At 35.5% G+C, this 17,018-nt stretch overlaps 1 long non-coding RNA gene across 1 annotated transcript in view; it reads right to left on the bottom strand.

Moving 5' to 3' along the window:
- LOC136839448 (uncharacterized) overlaps positions 1-17,018 on the bottom strand; it is a 45,993-nt gene that overhangs the window by 6,286 nt on the left and 22,689 nt on the right. Inside the window, exon 2 of the long non-coding RNA XR_010853342.1 lies at positions 14,582-14,734. This is a non-coding gene — a long non-coding RNA (uncharacterized lncRNA). The remainder of the gene's footprint in view (positions 1-14,581; positions 14,735-17,018) is intronic.

The following is a 17,018-nucleotide window of genomic DNA, read 5'->3' as shown; positions in this document are numbered from 1 at the left end:
TTCAATGTGACTGCGTGCAAGTTTTGAATAAAAATAGAATCCTATTATTTGTTCCATGTGACTGTGTGCCAGTTTTGAATAAAAACAGACTCCTGCTATTTGTTCCATGTGACTGTGTGCCAGTTTTGAATAAAAACAGACTCCTGCTATTTGTTCTTATTATTTGTTTTGTTCCATGTGACTGTGTGCCAGTTTTGAATAAAAATAAAATCCTATTATTTGTTCCATGTGAACGTGAGCCAGTTTTGAATAAAAATAGAATCCTAGTATTTGTTCCATGTGACTGTGCGCAAGTTTTGAATAGAAATAGAATCCTATTATTTGTTCCATGTGACTGTGTGCCATTTTTGAATAAAAATAGAATCGTATTTTTGTTCCATGTGACTGTGAGACAGTTTTGAATAAAAACAGAATCCTATTATTTGTTCCATGTGACTGTGCCAGTTTTGAATAGAAATAGAATCCTATTACTTCGTAACGATCTTCATTCGTTACATTCATCCTACACCATACTTCTTTCGTGCTTACTTATTCAGCTCACGTTGTATCTTGAAAGTGGTCTTGTTTGACTCGGTAGATGAGCTGCATTCGAATGTCAAAATACCTGGACTGACCCTACAGCCCGTACCAGAGGCAAAAAAAAAAAATGATAATAAATTTTAACAATAAAATTCATAATAGCTTAAACTGAAATGTGATTAAAATACATGGAAAACTCGTTAAAAGACAATATAACTATGAACTGAAAACTGACGAGAGAGAGAGAGAGAGAGAGAGAGAGAGAGAGAGAGAGAGAGAGAGAAGGAGGGGAAGGAGGGGGACCAAAGTTTGTTATTATTACGTAACTAATCACGTAACACCCTCTTACTTGACATAATGGGTTCTCAACAAGAAAATCAGATTCGAACGAGAACCGAAAACAGGAAGTATTGAAGGAAGACAGCCTTATCCTATGAGCTGTGTACTATGAAAATTTGGTTATGAATTATTTGTGTCCAGAATCATGTCAGTTTAAAGGACTGAATAAAAAGGCCTCACGAAAGCTAACGTGAAGATCTGACATAAAAATATGAATCACAAAAGGCTTTTACCAGACACCTTTCCTTGAATTCTAGACACTTTCATTACATCCGAGATCCTCACAGTACTAATAGCTTTTGATCGTAGTCACAATATTCTTATTATTTTGCTGAAAGAGATACACTATAATTTAAGCAGGACCCACAAGTGGAACCGAGTTTCGGGAAAATTTTATATCGTTCGGGCGCTTCGGCAACCACAGTATTCCTAAAACACCAAACTGAAGGAGTTCCATTAACAAAAAATTCATTTTTCTTGGCTTAATTTCTTTAGAAATGTGATTTGATTTTCAAGGAAAATGGGCAGTAGCGTGATGTAGTTATGTACGTAATGATAATAATAAAAAAGTCATTCTAGTTTTACATTACCACCGGAATACTATCGTGAACCGACGAAATGTGCTGTAATGAAGAGAGAGAGGGAATTGAAACATAATGAAGAGAGAGAGAGGGAATTGAAACAAAGTATATGCTTTTACTTATCCAGACATTCATTATTTCAGTTAAAAGGCAGGAAATAAAGGTTGGGGTTACCACATAATCTTTCCTAGGTGAACACTCCTTTGCAAAATAAACCTCTTTTTCGAGAAATTAGATGATTAGTTTTACATTTTTATATGAACACCTGATATTCATGAAATATACCACAGAAATTGGTCGGCATTGCATGTGACTTCGATTAAAACATAATCATCAAATGATAATAAAATCCGATTTGCCTTCAGCTCGTTCACGCAAGGAAGAAAAGTAAAATGTTTGAACCTAAACCCACTTAACCAAGAATGTTAAAGGAAACATAAAAATTTTTGTTTTATTGAGAAATGTTGATCATTCACGAATTTGATTTAATTTTTTGAATTTCAAAGAATTGAATACCACTTCATCAAGGAGTCAGCACTTAGCAATTTTGTTGTTTCCAGACTGAAAGAATCAATTTTACGATTTTAGTTTTCTGACGATTCCAGATTCACCTGAAAGATAGACGAGAAGAGCGTAGAAATTTTGAATGTTTACAACGTACTTTCTGGGAGAGGTTTATGAATGTATTTGATCAGAATGCACCTTTTAAACCTAAGAAATGAAGTGCTTAACATGAGGCGAGTGTCAAGTGTAACAGCGTCTTGTAAAACGCTTCGAAATACTGGCTCGTATTCCACAGGTATGTTGGGAGAAAACAGAGAAAACTGCGTCCTTTCTTAGTTTCTGCCCTCGAGTATGAATTATTTTTTAACTTTCTTTGCAATATGAATATTTTCAGCCACTATATTAAGTTCCTCTCTCCATCTATTTTGAAAAATGGGCACAACAAAAATGAAATCGAGACCATTCAAATGAGCGCAGAACTATATGCAAATGACACCATTTACAAACAATAGCTAATCACGTTATTTCATCAGATTGCAGTATCAATCCTAATGCAGAACATTTAGGTGTAATACATAATGAAACTATCTCGCCTAATGCATCCGGCATCTGAGTGTTTGTGTTAATGAGAGAGAGAGAGAGAGAGAGAGAGAGAGAGAGAGAGAGAGAGAGAGAGAGAGAAACGATGTAGCTTCGTTCGTCTGTACAAAACTGGAGTGTAAATCGAGTAACAAAATGACTGACAGTTAAAAACGATGTCTTAAACGAATAATGCTTGCATGCACGATTTATATTTTTTAAAGCGAGGAAGAGAGAGAGAGAGAGAAGAAGAAGAAGAAGAGGGAGAAGAGTGTGAATTCCCCAAATCTGCATCATTCTAATGGGATTAACACATTAGCATTGTAGACGGGATTCCACTGCAGTGTAAATTGTCTCATTACCAACGAGGGTAGATTCCACCAGCGAGCGGATTTGTTGAGTTGCAGGTGCATCTCTGCTGATGCTGCCTGAGGATTAGATTAAAGCTCTTTGGGTATTTTTCATCCTTGTCTACTAGCGAGAAATAACTATACACCACTGGAGCAAGGACAGATAGATAGATATAACGAGAGAGAGAGAGAGAGAGAGAGAGAGAGAGAGAGAGAGAGAGAGAGAGAGAGAGAGAGAGAGAGATTCCTTCAGGCACTTGCATATGTATTCAGGTATTTCTGAGCCATTACAGAATTCCTCTTTAATGCTTCAGCATAAAGTAATTAGATTCCGAGTTCTATATACATTAATCTAAATCCTCATATCGAATCAGAGTCTACTATCACAGAGAGGCAATCAGATCCGTCCTCGTATCAAACTACGTTCTATCGACAAACTTGTAATGCCCCCAGCGAAGCAAGATTCAATTTCCTAATGAACCTTGTTTAGGAATAACGGCAATAACGATGTGGGACGTCCATCTACAATACTTGAAACGCCACCATGAAAATGAAAGATTATTGATTTTGACGCAAATCAAAGAATAAATTCCCATATTGTGTCTGTATTACAGGGAATAATTTCGAGTTCGATTTATTCATTTATTTTTCATCTATTTATTTTTTAATCATAAAATTTTTTTTCGGTTGGACATTTGCTGTAATCCATTTCCTTGTACTAAATCGTTATGGGTTGTTGTGGGTTTCAGTATTGCTATTGTTTGACGAGATAATTTTTAACCCTAGATTAAATCACCGCTTTTATCCAGGCCTGTGACTTACACAAGCGTAAAAACCCTCGTAGCATGTTGTTTTGAATTCTTAGGCATCAGTTAAGTTATGACGATATGAACGGATAATGTGGATAAAAATATCTGATCAAGTCGGGCGGGACAGACAGATTTTGTATATGATTCATTGGATATGACAGAAAAAAAGGCGGTATTTTTCAAGCTGAAACTGTGGAAAATTCGAAAAAAACGACAATTTAAACAAATGGAAACTGCCAGGTCTCAATTCATATAAAACGGAATCGAGTTATAGAGTAGTATGAAAGTAAGAATATAAAGTGCTACACTAAAGTCTTATTATTAGCAAATAAGCTGAATGAGTGGAAAGATGAAGAGTAATGAATGATGAAAACGTGTAAAACAGTGAAGGGAGCAGATGAGAACTTAAAGGGACGCCGCAAGAAATATGGTTAGGGAGAGATATCGATATCAAATTAGAAGCTACATATTGGCGTGAAGTGAATAGCGAAAGTGCCTAGAAAGGACGACTGAAGAGTCAGCACATCAACCCTCACGCTTGAATTTAAAGACAAAACTCAAATAGAACAATTGACATCGCCACAAATAATTAAGCGACAGATGACGCCACGAAGTCCAATCCATAAGAACAAGTGTGGAAAGAATTTGCAATTGGATCAATGTTCAAAGTAGGTTTATTTACTTATATATTAAGTATTGATTAGGTAGGTAAATTTATATTTCATATAACATGTCAGTATTCTAGGCAGAAGTTAAGGGTTACAATAAAAAATAACGTCCGTGAAATCTGGAGACTATGCTGCTCTAGCAAGAGAGAGAGAGAGAGAGAGAGAGAGAGAGAGAGAGAGAGAGAGAGAGAGAGAGAGAGAGAGAGCCTTACCTGGAAATAAAATATGGAACGAGCACATTTCACGCAGGTATCGGATGAAAAAGAAAATAGACAAAGAAGATTACGAAAAAAAGAATGGACAATGTTTGCATCTAAAAAAATATTTAAAAAAGAGAAAAATCGTAGGGTCCTGAGCCATATGAAGGAAAAGATTTAAGTTAGTTTTTACTTTCCACTTCCCCCTATATCCATTATTCAAGGGATTTCTGTTCAACTTATTGGCATGGCAAATCAGGCTTAAGTGAATTGCCTGCTCTCTCTTAGGATAGTCTGCATAATCCCCCTTTTGGCCTTTCACTCATTCCTGTCTATTTTTGGATTTTCCTCTATATCTATGTTGGTCCAGATTTTACTGTTATGCGTTTTGGTTTGCTCTTCTCTTTGTTGTTTTCGTGTCGCTTCCTTCTGATTAATCTTCATAATTCCTTTGGTAATTCACTTACTTTGATCAGATTTTGGGATTTAAATTTGTATCTACGTTATATTCTGAGTTTTAGTTAGCGTTAATCTATGATATCCTTTTTGGTTTTCTCTTTTATTAAAAAAATTGCTTACTCTCTTCATTGTCGGCCATAGTTACAACCCACTGTCTTTTGCATTTAACTGTTAAGGATTTCTGCAGAAGTCAGTAGCCCTAATCCTTTTACGAGGTAAGGGAGTTACTTCACCGTTCTATTCCTCTTTTAAACTGGCTTAGGATCTAGACGATTTTACATCTGATAAGAGAATTTCTTTCATACACTGAAGACCAAATCCGAACTTGAACTGCGTAATGAAAAAGAACAGGTATCGTAATCCGGTCTCTATTACAAAGATTAACAATAACGATAAAAACATTTATTCGTCTGATATTTTCATTTAATGTTGAAAAAGACGTTTGAAAATGGCATTATTAATCGTGATATGAAACGGGTTAGTGAATGGTGTACTCGGTGGGGCATGAGGCTGAACTCCAGTAAAACGAAAACACTACTGATTAGCAGAACTCGTAGTTTTCCACCTCATCCTCCCCTTTAGTGGATGGGACTTTGCTAAATGAAGCCTTAACTGTTCTAGGTGTAACTTTTGACTCACATCTTACTTTTGAGAAACATTTAATAAAAATTTCAGCAAACCCCATGAAAGTTAGGTATTGTACTCAGGGCCTCATATATTTATAAGTGCTAAAATCATCGCAACCTGTTTTAGATAATTTGAGCTTCCTTAACTAGAATACTATTCTTCGGTGCGTATGACTTATCTCTTTTAGATAGAGTGGTTCGTGGTGGCAGGTTTCTGTTTACTAATATTAGCAGTTATGACTTGGACCATCGACGAATGGTCTCTTGTTTATCAAATTTTTATAAGGTGAATTTCAGCAGAGATTTTTCACATTTACAATTGATCCCTGATCCCCCTTTTTCCTGCCAAGAGCAACCAGATTTGCTGAACAGCAGCACCAAATATGCCTCGCTGTCGAACTTCTCAGTTCCAGAGGGCCTTTATTCCTCACACCGTTGGACTGTGGAACAAACTCCCAGAGGATGTCATGCAGTTGGAACTTCAAAAGTTATACAATTCTCCTTGAATTTTAATAATTTACCTACATTTTTATCTATCCATTAATCTGTTAATTTATTTTTTTTCTTTTTTAACAAGTAACCTCTTCTTTCTTTCAGTATTTCCCATTGTCTTCTGTTACTTGTTTCTAATGAACACCATATTCTTTGGAAACTTGAACTTCAAGTTAATGGCCCATGTAGGCTTATTCCATATGAATAGAGTTCATCAATTGAATAATAATAATAATAATAATAATAATAATAATAATAATAATAATAATAATAATAATAATAATAATAATAATGGCTATTAAAAGAATTCTGTAGTGATAGCTTATCCACTGATGGTAGCCCCATGTTCGTATAAAAAGGATATCTGATAATGTCCCTGTCTTTTTAAGGACTGTAGTGAGAGTTTATCTACTGATGCCGGCCCTAAGGTCTCATAAAACAGATATCTGATGATCTCCCGAGTTTTTCAAGAACTCTGCAGTGAGAGTTTGTCCACTGAAACCTGTCCTAAACTCGTATAAAAGGATTTCTGATGTTGTTTCTGGCTTTTTTAAGAACTTCGCTTGATTTATATAGATTTTAGGCATACATACATGCCAAGCACTGGGGCAACTAAGGCCATTCAGCGCTGAAACGGAAATTGACCGTAAAAGGTTGGAAAGGTGTAACAGGAGGTAAACCTCGCAGCTGCACTGTGAATCAATTGTTAGGAGAGGGTGAACTGTAAGGATGGAAGAGAATATGAACGGAGGTACAGTAAAAGAAATGAAAGCATTTGCAGCTAGGGGCCGAAGGGACGCTGCAAAGGCCCTTAGGTAATGCCTACATTGCACCGCAGGAGGTGCACTGACAGCGCTACCCCCCTACGGGGTTTAAGAACTTCGCAGTGTGAGTATCTACTGATGCCAGCCCTAAATTCGTATGAAAAATTTTTGATGTCCCTGACCTTATGAGTTGAACGACTACTCTTGGCCCTAAACTCTATAGAAAGGTGGTCTGCTAATGTTTCTGGCTTTTTGAAGAACTCTAGAGTGAAAATTTATCCATTGATACCGGCCATAAACTCCAAAGAAAAGGATGTCTGTTGATATCTCTGACTTTTTCAAGAACTCAGCAGTGAAAGTGTATCCTAAACTCGTACAAAAAGGATGTTTGACGATGTTTCTGTTTTTTCTTTCTAAGAAATTTGTAGTGACTGTTTATTCACTGATGCTGGCACTAAGCTCATATAAAAAAGAAGTGTTGAGCGCAGGGTTAGTGGCCTTGCCTCACAAACTACCAAGCGTTACTGGTTTTTAGCATATGTAATCAGGTGGCCCGAAAACAAAATAAGCTTTTTGATTTCATCATAGCATTTGATTCATCTTCATGATTTTTATTTCAATTGCTCAGAGGCAGATCATTTAGTCATCAAACACACTTCTTATATCCTCTGAAAATGATAAATCACGTGGCTTATGATTTTTTAAAAGCTAAAGTATTTAGACTTTCTGCAAAGGGTCTGCAAAGGGTTTGAAAAATTAGCGATTAAGAAGTTGCGTCTTGGATACTACACATTTATTTCACTGCCAGCTAATTTCGGCATATTTCTCGAAATCACGGCCGCTAGTAAATAAAGAAAAATCTTGAAAGTCACCAATAGGAGCTTCAATAAACCTTTTGCAAAAAACGTTTTTAATTTACCTTTCTATTTTCTTTCTGTGATGGTTTTCACTCACTCTTCGCTCCGTCTTTTGTACCGATGAATAATCTAGCTGTTTCAGCCTCTCAGCGCTTTAATGCGTTCTGTCAATCAGGCCTTCAGAATTTCAGATGTATTTTTTTAGACTGCATATCTCTCCTTTTTCATCTTCTTGTTTATATCTTCGTTTCTACGTTTTACTACTCCTTTCCACTTTTTTAGGAAAGATTTTTGTAAACTTAAAAAAAAGTCGTAAAGGGCAATTATTATTATTATTATTATTATTATTATTATTATTATTATTATTATTATTATTATTATTATTATTATTATTATTATAATATTATTATTAATAATAATTATTAATAATAATAATAATAATATCACAAGATTATGGGCATTACAATTTCATTGTTTCTGGTATTATTGTTTTTATTACTCATATTTCGACCCTGAATAATTTCGAAGTTTTTTAATACAGGGCTTCAAATTTGAAATACAATCGGAATACACGGAGTAAAAGAGTTCCTATGGGCCACCTGTCTCATTGCAACTCTCTTCGTCTACACACACACAAAATAAAGATACAAGTCAGTACATCAGGTGCTGATGAATAGACTACTTTTGAATTGCTGGTTAATGTTGCTCGAGGTGGTTTCTAGACTACCTTGGTTGGAAAATTTGCATTCGTCAACAGCTTAATAAATACAGGACTGGCCACACACTGAATTTTGCTTAACTTCACTATTCGAGAGAATAAGGTTATAAGGAACATCTTACTACTTGGATCATCCATCAGAGTAGGAACCAAACCAAACATTGTTCATTTCTCTCCTTGGGAGGTGAGCAGTAAAACAAACGTGTCCCTTTCGTTCGCATTTAGTCTTTTGGTCCAACTCGCACCAGGCTCCCCAGTTCTCTTGGAAATTTCCGTTAAACCTTGAGGTTTTATAAGGCAGGAATTCTGAAAGTGATCCCAATACTTCTTTCTTACTGGGTTTGAGAATGGCGAGATTTTAATGCCAGAAAAAAATTTCGTGCCCCGTGTTCCAGGCTAACATGAGAGTCAGATGCTAAAATAAAATAACAAGAACTAAAGAGAAGATTCGTGTCTCAAGGCTTACAAAATATGACCCTTACAGAGTTTATTATTCCGATTCCAAACGTTTGACAAAGCAAGCATACTGGGACTCTCGTTGCCTCGATGACGCCTTTCCCTGTTGGAAATGTTTTTATGAAATCACCAAGTGATAGTCGCTCGCCACACCCTGGTTTTCCGGGAAAAAGTATTTAGCGAGTCAAAAAAGTGAACAAATGATGGAAAACTGCACCAAATTACTACGAAAGACCTGCAATGTTTATGCAATTTATGCAGATAGCTGCTTTCAGTTTCAAATATCATGCCCTAACAATTTTCTGAACCGATGGCCTACATAAGTACCTTCTTGAATCACGGCATCCCTGATCCTAAGAGAGTTGTGTTAAGTAAGCGAATACTAATTCCATACCAGATGCGCAAAGGATGATACATTTTTTTCAGGGCCAGCAAGGGGACTTTACGCAACATATGTCTTGTCTGGGTCCTATGAGTTAAATTTTGGCCAGGCCACCTGAACGTTGTAGATTGCTTGTCCATATTGTCCCACTATGATAAAAAGTAACAATCATTAGTGTGGCTGTGTTGCAACCCTAGCCAGGACTGCAATGACCTGCAGATCTACTCAGATTTTCCAACTGAACCTTTTCGAAAAGGATGTTCATGTTGCCACTTGTTTCCAGAGGATATTATTTTTCGTTTTAAAGGACTGCTATCAAGATGATCGATGATGATCTTCGAGATCAAAGTGGCGATTGCGGAAAAGAAAACAAACTAACGTTAGTATTACACTGCAGTAGATTCCAGCATCATAGTATTGAAACTACAGGTCAGGTTGCCTCTGAGATAAATCCTAATTTTGAACATCATTCAAGTTTTACGGTAACGAAAAAGGCAGTTCACTTGAGGAATAGGAGGTCTGTAATGCTAGATCAGAATTTCTTAATCATTGCTCCTTTTCATGAAGTCTTTTTTATTTTTTCACTTTTCTATTCTTAGTTACTAGACGTCAAGTGCTGCGGAGTACTTGGTACTAGAAGTGCAGCACTTTACAGGGTGATTTCATTATGGATGATAGATTAGAGTACTTCGTGTATTTTACCGTCGTTGAATCGATCCGTTGTCCCAATCAGAGATACCATTCTGGTGGATGATGTTTTTCAGATGCTAAAAAATAATTTTGAAATTCCAAACTCTTGTCTTCTTCACCCAACTTACTTCAAAATGAAGTTCAGATTTTTTTTTCTTTTTCCTAAATCAGGCAAATTTCTGTTTATGGGAAAGGAAAGAGAACTACAGACAGAGATACAAAAGGAAAATGCTGCCCTGTCCTTGCGATCGCAGCACACAAAAAATCAAGTTATATGAAATATGCCTTTCTGTCCTCCCCGGATATAGGAAAGCAAAGACAGTCCTTGTTTGTTAGTCCCTCCAGCGCAGTGAACCAAAGTCAACCTTTTGGCAGTATGACGGTTTTTTGTTTTGTTTTTGTTTTCGTTTTTTTGTTGCTTCGCGATACTGCTGTTTTAACTATGCGAAATTTTATTCGAAAGCCCCGGACAAAATTCTGCAGGAATATAGGCTGTCAGACTGACCAGGGGTTTCCCTAAAAATACTTGCAGTGCTTCTGGGTATATAGGTTTTACATGTATTAAATATCTTTTAAGGATGACGGAAATACAAACTTTGTATTGTCAACTAAATAATAAAAAAAAAACCGGTTTTATTTTTATCATCTTTTTCTGTGACTCACGATTTTATTTGGAAATGGAGGCGCTGACAACCATGGAAGGTATTGGCTGAAAAAAATTCACAACCGCCTTTTAAAAACAAACATGATTCGCCATTTTACCCAGAATTCTCCTTTTGTTTTTCACGTTTTTATCTTTTTTTTTTGGTGTCTGGTATCCAGGGACTAGGAATTTTTTTATTGACAAAAATCAGAGAAAAGTTTAACTTCTGAATGGATTTCGTGTAGTCACACTATGAAAAATGTACCAAAATAAAATTGCTTATAGTGAAAAGCTACTCTTCAATTACCAGTATATGCCAAGGAAATGTGCGCGTGCATGCGTGATCGGTATCCGCCTCAGACGCTAATGAGATAATAATGTATATCTACTTTGCGTTTATATCTTTACATACGTTATTGTTGTAAATTTCCTTATATACAGCATTTCAGTCGGTCTGAATGGAGATATGGAAAAGTGTATATGTATATATATATATATATATATATATATATATATATATATATATATATATATATATATATATATATATATATATATATAATATATAAATAATATATATAGTATAAATATATATATATATATATATATATATATATATATATATATATATATATTATATATATATATATATATATATTATATATATATATATATATATATATATATATATATATATATATATATATATATATATATATATATATATAATATATATATATTATATATATATAATTTATATAAATATATTTATGATATCAATTTATATAGCAATAAGATGAAGAATGGCAAAGCACCACGTCCATCAGAGCCAAGGTGCAAATTGAAATGTTGAAGGCTCTTGGTATACAAGGGGTTAGAATGGATGCTTGAACTGTTAAGGACAACCTAGGAAGAGGAGGTAATTCCAAATGACTGGGAAGAAAGTCCGATGGTAAATGTGTCGAAACTGAAGATGTTATGGAGTGCGATAATTATAAACGAAACAAACTAACAGAACTTTTATTGAAGGTTTTAGGCAGAATACTTGATTAAAGATCAGAAGCAATTGTGAAGACTGAACATCAGTAGTTTCATTAGTGATAGGTACAGTCGATGCTGTCTCCATATCAAGAAAGTTACACAAAAAGAGGCTGGAAGGTAATCGGAGGCCTAGAGAAGGCGTTTGATAGAATACCATATTTGATAGTGCTTTAGTGTTTAAGGAAGAGGAAATTGTCGGAAAGGTTGGTTAGGTTGGTTGAAACAGAGTATAAAACAAGACCAGCAGTAATAACATCCTAAGGTAATAGAGAAATGCATGAATTTAGAGCTGGTTTACATCAAAGATCGGCACTTAGCCCACTTCTGTTTGCACTGGTTATGGATGTATTGAGTGAAAGGATTAGGATCTCGTAATTGCAGCAGAGACTGAAGAAGAATTGCAATGGACAGTAAGAGAGTGGCGGGAGTCTTTAGAATGGGGTGGTATGAAGGTAAATGTGGGTATAACTAGGCTTCGTGGAAAGATAAGTCTGTCTCCATATCTGTTTAATATCTATATGAATATTATTAAGAAATACGGAAGAATGAAAACGTTTGGTCTGCACACGCATTAGGGAGTAAATATATCAGATGATGATAGGATGAGAGAAGAGGTAAGTCACAAACCAGTGAAGAAAGGAAGGTAGCAAGGTGTATGTGCGAAAGATTGGGAAGAGACTTGTCATGTCGTTGGAATTCAAGGTGGAAATTTATGAAGTACTGTTTAGCTGACTTCTTTTTAAGTAAGCGGATGTAACGAAAGAAAAATGTTCTGAGCTGTTAAGATAAACTTCTTGTGTAATACATGTCTTGTAAGAAAAAAAAAAATCAGAAATATGGATATATATATGAATATGAATGCAAAATGGTTAGTGCTAAAGCCTGCATGCTCTTAACCTAGACAACCTGTAAAATAATAATCAATAAGCAACAAATGTGTAGATAAGCCTGAAAAATATAGGGACCAAATCTTTAATTATCAAATGAATCATTATTATCAATATAAAACTCATGTCAAATGTATGAAAAAGCTTAGACTCCTGTCACGTATTTAGATTAGATTATATTTACGCAATTTGACTTAGCAAAATACAGAAAGAATTTTAACATATTTTCATCGATCACCGAAATTAAAAAGCAATTTTAAGATTCAAAACCCTCTGATACCTATGGCTTAAGACAATGATTAATATGTTAATGTGACCAGACCTGAGTGGCGACCTCCATCCCTTAAGTTACTTTCATATCTTTTCATTCAAACTGCACCCTGAATTGTAACTCCCTCTTCCAAACATCCCTTACATTTTGGTTTAGATGCAAATGTGCATCCTACAAGTCACTACTCTCACCGAATTTTGGATTTGACACATCTGAGCACTCATGAAATTTACATCTTCCTGAGGGATGTATGATTCCAGCAATCATACAGGATTTACCACCTTTCCTTTAATTCCAGTCCCTTGTAAGCAATTACTCTTTCCCCGATTGCATCTCTATTCATCTAAAGGAACTCAAAGGGAATACACGAAAACATTCGAGGGACACGACTGCAAAGCCCTTGTCTATAATCTCTGCTAATCTTACGTCTGATGGCCCTTCTTTAGCAACATTAGAACCCTACATTCCGGCTGAAGTAAAGACGTCCTGATGAATGTTCAGGGGAGCGGGGTGCAAGTGTCCCTCTGAATGCCTGTACCTTAAGGAGAGGCAAAAGGATACCAAGAACCATTTATATTCCATCTACCAATATTTTCCTTTAGCAAGGAGAAATTTATGAAAATGCATACGCCAGCTGTGGAGATTCGCAATTTGAATTTCATGCAAATACATTTTTCATTCCCTCAAGAGGTGGCTGAAGCCTCCCATGGCGATATGAGAGAGAGAGAGAGAGAGAGAGAGAGAGAGAGAGAGAGAGAGAGAGAGAGAGAGAGAGAGAGAGAGAGAGAGAGAGACTGCACAATTTTTGGGGTTTGGAAAAATGGAAAACAGTCAGTCGAAAAAATTCAGATTGTCATAAGGTGTAATATTCTTAAAGAATTTCAAGATGGTTATTCCCATCACATGAAAAACATCAATAATAATAATAATAATAATAATAATAATAATAATAATAATAATAATAATAATAATAATAATAATAATAATAATAATAATGCGATCACTCCACATTTTCTCGTTTTACTGTTCTCTCCAAACCAGCGTTACGAAAAATAAAATGGCCTGGACTGTTGATCTTAAGCCTTCTCTTTTGTATCATAATAGTCTCAGGCTCTCTTATGCTAATAAAAGAGGGGAAACAGCGTTTTTAGGTCAGGTATTTCCTTCCATAGAAGTTAGCTGATGTAAAACGGACCTAAGAAAACATTCTTGTAAAATTCCAAATGTTGGCAGGGGTAGTTCTACCATGAAGCGCACTTGGTCTGGGTAACTGGAAGGGAATGTGCTTTTCCTTTCCTTTTTGAAAGACTACCTAGTGATCCTCATCTACAATGGAGATATTCATCTTTTGTACGTCTATCTGTTTTTGAGTAAATATGAGCCTTAACTTACGAATGAAAATAATCGAATATGTATGCATGTATATATATATATATATATATATATATATATATATATATATATATATATATATATATATATATATATATATATATGTACATACATACATATACACACTGGTTCGGCAACTACGTGGTACAGGTCACGGCTCACGTTTGTATGAACATAGTTTGCTCCCGGACTTAGCACACGTCAGTTAGAAACCTTTAAGAACGGAGTTAACTGACTAAAAACTCGAGAGGGTTTTGCTTCAAGAGGCCAAAGTATGCATCTTAGATTATGAAATTTTTGGTGTATTACTAAGAATTGGGCGAAAAATTTTACTGTTTAAAACCAATCAAATCTTACCACTACTCAGCCAAGAGAGGTCAAGGTTAATAGTCCCTCGTCCTTTTTTGGGGGTTCAAGCTGTGCTGTAGCATTCATATCCATTAGGGTGAGTCCATAAGAATCTTACTTGTCCGTCTGTCTGTCTGTCCTTTGACCCTGGCTTAACACAGTCTGGAAACACATAAACAAATATATATAAATAAACCCCATTCTGATACTCTGGATGCGGGTCGGAATCCTGTTTTGGACATAAAAAATTATTTCATATTCTTGCATTTGGATCTAAGGCTTTGTAGTGACAAGGGCATCCATAAAGTGTGAAGAATTCGAGAAGTTAAGAGGGCATTTTGGTTATTACAATTACAAACGTATCTGGCACAAAGTGATCAGTTGATCCTGTATATATACTGTAAATAAAATACGAGAACAACCAGATGTCATCATAAGAAAAGGTGACAAGACTGCTGTCTATGTCCTCCTGGACAGCATCCTCAGTGATCCTTCAAAATTCCAGCCCCTGAACAAGGACCCTACCGAAAGCCTGAAGAGGAACCTGAATGCAATACTTGTACTAAAGAAAACAAATTCTTACGAGGGATCCATCAAATTACTGACAATCACCGGAGACTTTGGGCTAGGGTATTGTTATGATTCAGTTAAAACCCATAAGGCCGGCAACCGTTGCACCCTGCAATTGCGCAAATTAACTCCCCAACAAGATGTCTACCTCACAAAGGAAACATCATATTATATTATAGAAGGAGGAGGTCAAGACCATGAAAAGGATGATTGACAATGGTGTCCCATCTACAAATCATAACGAGAGTTCCCTTATGAGTCTGCTGCCACCCGAACCTGGTCAGCACCCTTGTAATGCGGAATAGCACTGTCCCCGTGGAAAGACGTGGGAGTCGACCAACATGGTATATATAAATTTGCTGAGCTTGCAACTACTATTACTAGTTCACATGTAAATAAATATCTCTATTAGCGAACTATATAACATCCAAAGCTCATATAATCAATAAATTACAGAATATATGGAATAATATGGAATAATGAACCTGATGGTGACAAGCCAAAACAGATCAAGCTCAATATTGGAATATGTATAGAATTCACTGAGTCAAGAAGAACGATAAGCCCAAGTAATTTCGACTCGTTTGACCCAAGGATTTTATAATCAGTAACCCACAAGATCAAATCCCTACTTGTATAGAATGTAGACTAACGCTGAAAGTTTAACAATTTTTGTGTGAATATCCAAAAATATAATCGACACCGAATGCCAAGTTTTGGAAACAAATCAGTTTGAGAAATTGTCAGAATCCACCATTTTCAGTTAACAAAGTAATATAATTTTTTGAAAGATGTGACTTAATTAACAAATAACATCTAAATTTCATTACCGCTCAGGACGAATCCTTATGGCCAGCCTTGTGAGAGCTATATAACTTAGCTCAGTGGTCTGGTTACACTACTTAATAATAATAATTAATAATAATAACAATCTGTGTCGGTTCGTTAGAATAGAGAAACGTTATGGCTAATAATAATAATAATAATAATAATAATAATAATAATAATAATGCAAAAATAACGGACTGTTTACGAGCACCTCTAATTTTCAAGCATCAGGTAAACAGATCCATGGCATTGATGCATCTGGTATACTGGTGATTCTTGCAGCGTCAGTCCTAGACCGAGGATTCGCGTTTAATCTTCATCACGCAGCCATTCTTGTTACGTTGATGTAATTAATCGGAACTGGAGCGAAACTTACCATTGCATTTTAAAGGGCAATTACATTAGCAATTACATTTACAATAAAGGCTCTTAATAGGCTTATGGGCTTGGTCATACAAATTTCATTGTCGGCGTTAATTACTTCCTGCTCTAACGCGCAAACAGAACGCTTACTCATAAACTAGCAACTGCCAACATTTGTATGCATAAGTCGGATGATGCTTCCTTACAAATGTAATGCCACTCAAAAGATATGACAATTCTTTCCTTTGCTTTTAATTTCATGACGTATTACCTCGCTGATTCCAAAGCATGGTACCATACTAATCAAATATTGAAAATATTATGCTATATAATAATAACCTCATAATTGTAGATATCATTTTTCGAGAGCTCATATTTAGGAAGATGATTAATTTCTCTACATATAAAAACAATCTTTTTTCCGGCAATAAAAGAATTTATGCCTGAACATATTTCCGTTTCAGTTTCAAATAATCATAAGAAATGAACGTGGATAATTATCAAATTGTATTTTGCCGAAAGTTGCAACGTCGGCTGGACAAATCTAGCAAACATTGCCGCAACTATTGCATGAGGCAAAGACTTCTCTTCCTGTGCGAGAAATTTATTCAGAATGATTTAACTTGTGAATTCCTAATGATTCCGAAAAGTTTACATGCATATGCCAGTGCGCACCATGAAAAGG

This window comes from Macrobrachium rosenbergii, chromosome 6, assembly GCF_040412425.1.
Source record: "Macrobrachium rosenbergii isolate ZJJX-2024 chromosome 6, ASM4041242v1, whole genome shotgun sequence".
Classification (NCBI taxonomy): domain Eukaryota; kingdom Metazoa; phylum Arthropoda; class Malacostraca; order Decapoda; family Palaemonidae; genus Macrobrachium; species Macrobrachium rosenbergii.
Note: the sequence above shows the minus strand (reverse complement) of the source record. Positions and strands in the feature narration are given on the sequence as shown.